Genomic DNA, 11,675 nt, shown 5'->3' with positions numbered 1-11,675 from the left:
GGGCGAAAAGTGGAAAGCGCGAACTGGTCGTCGGTCTTTAACTTAAATGAAAAAATTCCATGCAACCTCTGCATGGTATTGCCCACTTTCCACTTGTTTGATGCCAATATTAAGTTCTCATGCAACTTCCACTTCATACTGGTCGCTTTCCACATGTTTGGATGATCGCAGTGCCAAGCGTTGCTGAGGCCATTGCTGCCGCATACAGTAAAGATAAAGCTGGTATGATTTGGAGGCTACATTCAGCTGACCAAGCTCGCTTTACTGCAGCACCTATCTGCCAAATATACTCGCTCGAAGAACACGGGAAGAATGGTGGACAGTAGTTCTTCTCCTGGTGGCGGTAGGTTAATGCAAACACGAGAAGATACAGAAGTATGGCCCCCAGATGGCGGCTATGTTGGATATAGTGGAACTGGAATATCTGACCGTGGCCCAATCTAGCTTTTTCATGCGTAAGACGGGGATTCGAGGCTACGAGACCAAACAACCAAAATGCTTGCAATGAAGCATATGGCGACTGTTTGTAAGTATAAATGGAAAAAAAAAAAACTTCCGAAAATTTGAGCAACGAGGTGTACGGTATCCGAAATTTCAGTCAGTGCTATACATTAAGGTTCATAGTCATAATTATACAAGGCTTGTATTATTAAGTGACTTTTAAGTATGTTTTCAATTTGCCACTTCTCAGTCAGCAGGAAAAGGGAAAATGTTTAGATGAAATAATGCTTAAGTACCATACCTTTTTGTGGCGCTATTTACGCATGCTCGGCAGTTCTTCAGCCAACCCTTGGCTCCTGCTTCAATTTCTTCAAGCGTTGCACCACTCAGGCCTTTTATCAGTCTGACTGCTTCTGTAAATGGGGAAAATATGAAAATCATAACCAAGTCCGTTACCCTGGTGCAATGATCACGGGAGATATGAAAGCCTACCACTACTACAAATAGACATGGGTGAATATATGAGTGTTCTGACCAGATTAAATGATATGTCACCCTTTTGTTAATGACTGCCGACATAGGCTGTGCCGATTCATTTTGCCCGGCGTGCCCCATGCACACTGCATGACACTGCTAGTGCGAACACGAAATTAGCACTTTTTCATTGCATTTTGCTCATACAATATATTGATGCGCCCCAAATAGTACTTTAAGCTGGAGCTCAAAATTAGCACTTTCCCCCACACTAGCAATTCTGATGGCACGTATCACTTACATAATTGAAACAAAGAAAAAGACAGCCCATTGCTTGTCTGTGCTAACTACATGTGACGTGCAGTGCACAACATCAGAATTTGCTTGAATGTGCCTACCGAATTACTTGTTTCAAATTCCCTGACCGGTGTTTCTCTCGAAGGAGTGCTTATACGACCGAAGAACTCTGACCTGCTATTGGTCCTATGCTCGCCATAGTTGCTAAATTATGGAGCCCAAGTGGCTCATCCCTTTTAATGGATGGTTGCTTGATCTGCCTAGTGACATTTCTGGCAACATTACTCAGTGCAGACACGCTGCTGCACGACAGTTGGGTTTCGTTGCACACCGCCATACCACTTCCATGTGCCATTTTCCCTGATTTAGCTCTTTACTAAAATTTCCTTGACTTTTCCATATGGTTCGAAATTCCCTGACAATCCCAGGTTTTCCAGATTAGTTGACACCCTGTATAATACATGATGACGATTTACAATTTAATACGATTTATTAAAATTTCTTGTCATGTTGCTGTTGGCATGTTTTACAGTGAGGGTTATTTTAATAATTTGGAGCGGCACATTTCCAGAAACAATAATAATCATAATAATACTTTATTTAGTGCTAGTGTCCAAAAACAGCTGCAAAGACCTTGTTATTGGTACACTATAAACAAAAAATTAGCTTCGCACTAAAAAACAAACAAACAGAAAACCCAGCAACATGAACAAAAGTAATCGTCATTTAAAAACGCAGCTAAGTGAGCAAACAAAATACAGGAACATCAGAGGTCTGTAGAATGAGTATATGGCATGCTAAAAGCGAAACAAAGCCCAGCACTAAAAAACAAAGTATATATAGAGGTTACAATCTTTTTAGCGTTGATAAGGAATTATGTATGTGCATATATGTTCAGATCCGCATCATGAAGTTTATTATACAAGTGCGTAATTCTAGACATGGGTGGGAAATCATATGGGGTATTAGGGTAAAATGGTAAAATCACTCTACTACTTCGCGTCGGTATGTGAAAGTTCACGGATGATAGGAGTGATTGCTATCAGTCCGGCCAGAAGTTACTTTATGTAAAAACGCACATCACGAATGGTATGATTTAAGCCGAAATAGTTCACAAGTGATTCATAATTATATTAACAATGTTGAAAGTATCTGTCATAAGCTGTTCGCGCCAGGCGCTTCTGAACTCGCTCAATTTCGTTGCTCTGACTAGAAGACATTCAAGTCATTAACGAACCAAGGAACAAAATAAATGGATCAAACATGTAAAGTAGAGTGCATTCCGCAGGCGGCGACAGTCGCAGAAACAAAAACAGGCGCGGTAACAACAAGGAACTGCAAAGCAGATGACATCGGTACTCCGAAAAAAACAGTCAAAATATCCCAACAAACCACTTTTCTAATCGATTATGTGTCCATTCAATATGTTTTATCAGTAAGGATAATAAAATAATGCATTGGCAACTGATATCAGAAAAGCTCGTGCCACTTTTGAGTCGAAAAGATTGTCTGCTAAAGACGCCAGCTTTCGGCGCCGTATGCTCGTACGTTGGCGCAGTTGGCGTCATGACCCCTTGTGCCATCTTTTGTCTCTCTAGTGAAACGGCGGCATATTGTTTGAAGACCTTTGGCTTCGTCGCATTTCCATAGGAGCTAAGCCTTTTTCTTTCTTTACTTTTTCCTCAAGTAAGCTTGCTCTTTGCAATTTTACAAAAAAAAAATGCACCATCCCTGAGCAACGCTGCACAAAGTCGTAGTGCGATAGGTTAAGAAACCGAATTTTGCAGTCGATTTAAAGAGCCTGGCCGCTCCTTGATACACCCAATATACAACAGCCCAATTCATCCTACTGGTCAAAGTGTTGGCTTACGTCCAAAAACATGGAACGTTGGCAGGTACCTATAGTCGGTGACAGGTCAAGAACGAAGTGAAAGCTCCTCCCACCTCTTTCCCCTTCAGCAGAGCAAACGCTGGAAAGGAGGGTGCCTCCTATCCAGGGTTCAGTCTGCTAGAGTGGAAAAAGGTGGGAGCAGCTTCCACTTCCTTATTGACCTGTCACCGACTATAGAATGTGAGCAACCAATGTGGCTTTTATCTTATTCTGGGCTCGCTTTTGTTTTTGAATGTGTTTACCTGCGTGCCTGCATTTCTTTTTTTTTGTACATATGCACGGGCGTATTTCTACCTTCACGACTGACTACATACCTCCCCTCCCCTCACCCCTCCTGCAATAATGCCTTCGGGCAGTGCAGGGTAACCCGAAAGTAAAGAGATGTGAATGTGCCTGCCATGCTCGGCAATCCCAATTCAACTCCCTCAACTGCAATCCTCGTACAAAAAAGATGCACTCTAGCAACTGCGTGGTTGACATGCCAAAACCCAAACTCAAACCGAGACCAAAAGAACTTCAGAACTATGTGGTGCGCTAACACAGAGCCATTTGCACCTGCCGGCCCCCCCCCCCCCCCCTTTAGCTTTCTTTTTATTGCCACAGAAAGTGGTGTACAAGAAAAGATGAGTTGCTCTTTTGTTCTAACTCAGAAGAGTAAATTAAAGGCTTTAGTAACAGCCAATGCTAATCGAACACTTTTCAGAATGCTTTTTTGTAAAAAAAGAAAAAAAAAAAAGGTCACGCTTTATTTTTTTTGTGTTTGCATAATTAACTAGCTCCGCAAATGCAGCTATTTGTAATTCCGTGCACAGACCAAGCAAGGTACCATGAACACTTACCAACTATCGTACCTACCAAGTGCTCAACCCCCAGCTCTCTATGATTATCTCCAATTTAGAGTGGGCGTTGGTTCGGTATTTTACAGTTTGTAATGTTGTTTGTTTTGAAAATCAAAATGTGAGATAAATCCAGCAGGGCACTGTGGAAGCAGTGCAAGGGCCCTGTTTCACTTTTTACAAAGCATCCTGTCCCCAATGGCAGTAGAGGAACAGGGAGGGGGGGGGGGGGGGGCTGATGCGCCTGCAGGCTCTTGCCGTGTTGATAGCTGCCATCCGGACTGGCAGCTCATCGGCAGCTTCTAGTCACCTGCAGTTTTTTCGTCTTCATACAGACTTCCTGCAACATCATGAATAAGACTCAGACTGACATTCTGGAACAAAAAAGAAACCAGAACTTGCTTCACGGATCAACAAAAGAACAAGTGCAACATGACGCTTCTCTTGTCGTCGACAGTGCAAAGACCATGACGACACCACCATTAAACTCAACCAAATAAGAAAAATTAACTTCTGCATGAAGTAATTGTATTAAGAACAGTGTGCATGTGGAGCTTAGATACCTACCGGTGCATTAAAAGATCCCGGGAACTTCAAAACAAACTAAACACCACCTAGAAATAGCACAGCTCGCTTGATAGGCACATGGACAGCAATCAACAAGCCTTTTGACGTGTTCTGTAGTGCTGGGATAGAAATCAAGAATCAACACCGGAGATGTTGTCAAAATACTTTGGGGTAGTACAATGCGCAAGTTTATCCTGAAGCTACTGTTGATTACAGTCACCTAAGGTGTTAAAGCTGGTTCACACTGTTGCAACCGACTATGACCAAGTTGAACAAAACAGGGTTTTAAGTTGCTTACGAATAACATTGCTGCTGCGCAGCACGATCATAAGCTGTCACAAGAGGCTTGAAGACTGGTTTTGTCAGACTCAGTCCTAGCGGGTAGCAACAGTGTGGACCAGCCTTTTAGACTAAAATTGTACCCAGCACTGGGTTTTGGACATGGTTCCAAAAATGCTTTAAGAGACTCCCTTCAACTTTAACAGAACCTCAAGTATTTAAAAGTTGAAGTAGGAAGCCTTCACATTCAAAGCTGGATCTCCTTGATTGGAATGTGTCTCCACTGTACAAGCGAGAGTGCCTGGCAGGTGTGGGAGTTGGCTTGTGGCTGTCCCTATTCGCACACCGAGTGTGGATAGTGGTGGATTCTAATCCGCACTCCGAGTGTGAATAATTTTGGATTCTAATCCGCACTCCGAGTGCGGATTGTGTTGGATTCTTATCCGCACTCAAAGTGTGTGAGTAGACTGTAGTGTGAGTGCGGATTGCGTGCGGAGGCGCGGATGCTGTACGGGGGTACTAGGAGATTAGGGTACGAAGGCGTTGGCACGAAGCCGTTGAGAGTGTTGGATTTTATTTATCTGCACTTCGCGTGTGGTGCGATTTTGTCGCGCTATGAACAGAGTGGTTTAGAAGTTCTCAACTTTGTGTTGTGAATGACACTGGCTTTGAGCCTCGACGAGTTTATAAAAATATTGGTGGTTCTGGTTTCAGAATTATAATAATTTCATGCAAATGTTTTTGCTTCTATTAAAACAAAATTAATTAGCATTGAGTGGTGCACTTCAGATTAAACGGTACTCACGCCACGGGGATCGGACATAGGCGATCAATGTATGTGTATGTGTTTGTCGCAGGGGGAGGGAGGGGTTAGGAGAAAGGAGTGGGTATCTTGTACCCACTCCAAAACTTAAGAGAATCCCAAACACATCACCCCCCCCCCCCCAAAAAAAAAAAAGGAAGGAAAAGAAGTTTTGGCGATATTTTTTTTTGTAGGGTTAAATATTTTTATTGACGAAAGAAAAAAAAAAGAAACTAGAGCAGCGTGCAATTTCTAATGTGTATTGTCTTGTGCTTAGGTGATGGGGGCAGTGGCATAGGGAAAGGGGGGGCTGCAGGAAAATCAGTCATTTCCAGTAAACAATATTATTAAAAAAAAAAGAACCCCCCTTTCCTATGCCACTGCCCCCATGACCTCAGCACAAGACTATACACGTCTTCTGAACATTTTCAACACTACTAGATGAGGGAATGCTTGAAAAGCCCCTGCCATGGGCGTACCAACCGTGGGGGCAAGGAATGTGTTTTGCAGCCCCCCCCCCCCCCCCCCCCCTTAAACAGCCGTCACTGGGCAGGGCAAACACTGGCCGGCGGCGCCGAAGGGATACCAAGGGCACCGCCCCCCCCCAGCTCGGGGGGGGGGGGGGGTGTCGTTTGCCCCCTCACTCAAAAACAAGTTGGTACGCCACTGGTCCCCGGCCATTTGTTACTGTAGATTTTTTTTTTTTTTTAATAGAATGATGTGCACGTTTGTAAGTAGACGATAGATGTCATGGCTGTTTTGGGTGCGGCAGCAGCGGAAGTTTTGAACATCTGTGTGTGTGTGCATGAGGGGGGGGGGGAGCAATTGCATCTTGAAAATTGTTTGCTTGCCGCCCCCCTCCCCCTTCCTACATTACTGCCCCACCAGCTAAGCACCACAGAATGTTAATGTGCTGACCATGGCAAAGCTTCCGTTTTCGAAGTGCGAAAAGGGACAGCCGTGCGAGTTTTCATTGCGAGCTGTCCACTATACAAGCGAGAGCACCTGCCAGGTGTGCAATTTTTACACTGCAACTTTCTTGAGCATTTTAATCAAATCGTATAACCTATATCTTGTAAACTCTGATATGGGGAATGCTAAAAAAAACGAACAAACATCTTAGGGTTTACAAGATGTTGATTAATTACCAGCTTGCCTGCACTCTATCAGTGCTTACATATAACTAGCGTTCGGGGTTTTCGGTTTAAACCGATAAAAACCGATAAAAGTACGCCGAATACATTTTCAGAAATTCGGTTTTAACCGAAAAAGGTCAGTTTGTAGGTTCGCCATTTTCGACTTAAACCAATAAAAACCGATAAAAGTATGTCGAATTTTCTAAAATTCAGTTTTAACCGGAAAAGGTCACTTTGACCTTCCAGTCGTACCGCAGAGCCGTGGCGAAAAAGTGGAACGACATTGCCGACCGAAACGTGTCCGAATGCATGGGACACACGGACGCCATCACGACGTTATGGTTTAATGCGCGCATCATCGATCGGAACTTGAAGTCCGAAATGCCCCATGACTTCGCCATGTACGAGCCTGTTTTCAAACTCGTTGTAAGGAAGACTGGATGCAAGCTCTGCATGCACGTGCTTCAAAACGTCGCACCGTGTCTCTTTTGGCGGTCGCAACTGGTTGATTGGCCGATTTTCGCTCAGGCAGCGCTTCATCTCCTCAGCCCGCCAGTTTTCAGTGTTAGCGTTAAGAGGGCATTCTCGAAGCTCACGGTCATATTAACAAAAAAGCAAAAGTGCGGATCAACGAAGAAAACCTGGGAAAGTACATGTGTGTGTACTATAATAAGATCACGTAATCCCGATGTACAGAAGGTAAAGTTCCATGTGTTTTGGGCATACGGTTCATATCTGACTTGTTTGTACTTCCGTCTTTTTTTGTTGTTTCTTTTACAGTTGCACACATTTGCCAAATAAAGTATCGATTTCTTTTTCAATTTATCTGTGCAGTTATTCTTTGAGTGATCACAAATATCAAAGCTACAAAGATCGTCTGATCCGGTGTCCGTTAGTGTTAATTTGAATTCACCGAAAGAAGCCGATAAACTTTTTTGGGCATAATATACACCGAAAAAAACCGAAAACTGAATTTTAAAATACACACCGAAAAAAGTACGCCGAATTTTGAAATAATAGAAACCGAAAACGCGGAATTCTACATATAACCTCTTTCCTCAGCCATGTAAAGTATGTGTGCACCCCCGCGTTCTAGAAGTCACGAATATGACCGGGGTAAACTAAAACGCCATTAAGGCAAACAATAATAATCTTCATTAGCTACAGTAGTAGTACTCTGGGTGGCTCGCAAGGCTAGACATATATGCAAGGCCCGTAAGGGAGAAAACAACGGAAGTGACGAGCTTAACAGGGTCCTGTCAACACTTTTAAGCAACTCCAGGCCCGCGCGCCTGAACACCGACGACACGCAGTGCAGGCCGGCGCGGGGCACACGCCGTACGCGAGCGCTACGATGACGCCCAGCTTGGAGCGTGTTCTAACAACCCGCTGAAACCCGCTAAACGCCAGCACCCCAACCGCGCCATCCCGCTGGACGCAGCTCAAAAAGCCAGCGCGCGTTGACCGGGATACGCTGTCGCAAGCGTGAGAAAGGACGAGACGACACGTCAAAGTAAAAACCATCCAATTCTTCACGCGTGTCGCCGTCCCGAACACATTCAAGGCGTTCGTTCTAAGATCCGTATCCAAGCGTTTGACAGCACAGCTCAGTTTGGGAGGCACTCACTTGATCGAATGACGTTTTAGCGAACGCCCACGTTTCATCGAACGACACTTTAGCGAATAGTCGGACGCCGCCAAGCGGCGTTTTCGGGTGGGCCAAATGAGTTCATATTTTTGTAATGAGTTGCCGTAGACTGTCGCCGCGAAGCGGCGTAAAGCGCAGCGCGACGGATGGGTTAACGCGCGCCCCCGTTATTCGCTAAGAGTAAAACTATACGCACTCCGGAGTGCGCTTCGGACGGAAATGGCTATACGCACTCCGCTTTTCTCGTATAAAAAGAGTGGACACAACGAGCTTCCCAAGTGGTGCGATGGCATAGGGGTTAGGGTGTCCGCTTCATACGCAAGTGGACGCGGGTTCAATCCGCGGTGGACCTACTTTTTTTTTTTTTTTTCCTCAAACATTTTGTTTTGTCGAGGCATTTGGCGATATTTACGACATTTCCTTTTCTGCGATGAACGGTAAAAAAAAAAAAAAAGAAATCGAATGTTGTCGAGAAACTTCGCAGAACTAAATGGTATCGGACTCCCTTTCCGGCGGTGCGATCGGGGACAGCGGGGCTTGGATTGCCGGCTGGACGCCGCGAAGCGGCGTGTACTGGTTACGCTTTGTAATTAGCAGCCGATACTGTCGCCGCGAAGCGGCGTGAAAGCAGGTGGGGGGCTGTGTTAACGAGCGCCCCAGTGATTCACGCGCCGTTCGAAAAGGGTGGCCCGAGCGGCATGATCTCTCGGAGGAGTGCGTATAGCCATTTCCGCGCGAAGCGCACTCCGGAGTGCGTATAGCTTTACTCATTCGCTAAAACGACCAATCGCTCAAATGTCGCCGTTCCCTAAAATGTCATTCGCTCTTGTGATATGGACCCGTCTCTGCAGTGCTCCGGTATCGCAGAACATTCAAGGGATTCTCAAGATAGCGGCTAGCATTTACGCAAGGCTTGAACGAACAGCCTCCACAAGCGATAGCGATCGTTTCCCGAAGGCAGCCAGCATCCCTCAGAACTGCGACGCGACACGAAATCGCGGAGACCGCTCAAGCGTCGAAAAAAGTTAAATATCATCCGAATTACGGTGGCAACGTAAGCTACGGTGCTCGGAAGATCATCCAGCACATGTAGATGATACTCTTCGGGCATGCATTATGAATATGAAATCGAGAAAACTTACCTAAACAATCATTTGACCCACGCACGTTGAAGGTTCAAACAGGCCTTTGTCTGCACGGACGGGACGGAGAAGAATCCAGACTCCAGAACTTGCTCCAGAAGCTGCTTGTGGCTTTAGATTAGACTTTGGATTGGCTGTGGCTTTGGATCAGACAAGTATACGACTGCGGCATATAGTTTCAGTTTCGACCCAACTCTACTGCAGTTTATATTTCGGTGGCCGGTGTCGCTACCGTGGCCAGCCATTACTGGAGTTACCTTGTTCTCTACGCAGTTTGAAGTCAATTTTTTGAGCGAGCAGACATAATGTCCCAGCTTCTTCTCCTGCTATACGTTCCATGATAACCTTTGTTTGCTGACTGAAATCTACGTCAACTTATGTGCAAAAAAAGAAAAAAAAAGGAACAGGGTGTTCGGCATCTTAATTAAACTTGATTTTTTTTTTATATGTGTGGGGATATGCAATATCTTATTTAATTATTAAATATTTGTTTTGAGTTTTTATGTTTTGCTTAAAAATTATTGGTATTTCTATTTTTCTTTTTCTTTGTTGTTGTTTTTTGTCTGAAGCTTTCGTCGAATTGCGGGGCTCAGTAACAGCGGGTTATTTTGAGATTTTCATACACCAGTGAGGTAGGTAGAGGGGAGGCGGGGGGAGCTGTCAGGGGGGAGCCCTCTTCCTCCTGCCTCTTTTTCATCCTTGTCCTCCTCCTCCTCCCTCCTCCCCCTTCTCCTCCTCCTCCCTCTCGCTTGGTGCTTTGTGGGAGACGTCTCATAATGCAACACGCGCGGCACCGCGGTGCATTATGGCACGTTTCCGATAATGCACCGCGCGGTTACGCCGACGGCGACGCGTCACGCCGACGCGTTACGTCTACCGTTATGGTCGCCGTCGGCGTAACGCTTATTCGTTACGCGACGCAAAGGCGTGACGAAAAAGCGTTACGCGACGCTGACGTGTCACGAAAAAGCGCTACGCCGACGCATCACGAAAAAGCGTTATGCCGACGCGTTACACGACGCCGAGGTGTCACAAACAAGCGTTACGCCGACGCGTCACGAAAAAGTGTTACGCGACGCCGAGGCGTCACGAAGAAGCATCACGCCGACGCGTCACGAAAAAGCGTTATGCGGACGCCTTACGCGACGCCAAGGTGTTACGAAAAAGCGTTACGCGACGCCGAGGCCGAGGCGTCCCAAAAAAACGCTATGACGATGCGTTCCACGACGCCTCGGCGTCAGCGTAACGCTTTTTCGTGACGCCTCGGCGTCGCGTAACGCGTAGGCGTAACGCTTTTCCGTGACGCCTCGGCGTCGCGTAACGCGTAGGCGTAACGCTTTTTCGTGACGTCTCGGCGTCGCGTAACGTTTCCACGTAACGCTTTTTCGTGACGCGTCGGCGTCGCGTAACACTTTTTCGTGGCGCGTCACGTAACACTTTTTCGTGACGCGTTACGTAACACGTCGGCGTAACGCTTTTTTGTGGCGCGTGACGAAAATGTGTAACGCCGACGCTTTACTGTTACGCCCACGGCAACGCCGCTCAAGCCAGAAACGGACGCCTAAGAGGAGCGCTCGAAGATGAAAGAAACATCAATCAATTCAGGTTTTAAAGTCTGATGGTTAAGGTTTTATAGGCAAAAATGCGTATGTGTATAAATATTCCTAGTACATATGGAAGAATCCCGGCGATGTTGCCGCGACTTGGCTGGTACAGTGTCGTCATTCGGTGGTTGCAAAACAGAGCCCGATATAGAGCTTCATATATTTTCAGCAATATATTTTGGAAGCTGGCAGAAACGGCAAATGTTGCCGTCGTGTGGCCGTCATGTAGCCGGGATGCAGCAATATCTTTTGGAAGCTGGCAGAAACGGCCAATGTTGCCGTCATGCAGCCAGGATGCAGCAATATCTTTTGGAAGCTGGCAGAAACGGCCAATGTTGCCGTCATGTAGCCGGGATGCAGCAGTATCGTTTGTAAGCTGGCAGAAACGGCCAATGTTGCCGTCATGTGGCCGGGATGCCGCAATATTGGTTGGACGCTGGCAGAAACGGCCAATGTTGCCGTCATGTAGCCAGTTTAGTGCCGGCATCATGAACGCTGGCTCTAGACTGGTCAAGCTGGGCCCATATGGGGCCACCTTAACCATGCTGAGACCAATGT

Source organism: Ixodes scapularis, unplaced genomic scaffold, assembly GCF_016920785.2.
Source record: "Ixodes scapularis isolate PalLabHiFi unplaced genomic scaffold, ASM1692078v2 PGA_scaffold2__306_contigs__length_199485367, whole genome shotgun sequence".
Classification (NCBI taxonomy): domain Eukaryota; kingdom Metazoa; phylum Arthropoda; class Arachnida; order Ixodida; family Ixodidae; genus Ixodes; species Ixodes scapularis.
The sequence above is the reverse complement of the archived record's forward strand: the minus strand, read 5'-3'. Positions refer to the sequence as shown.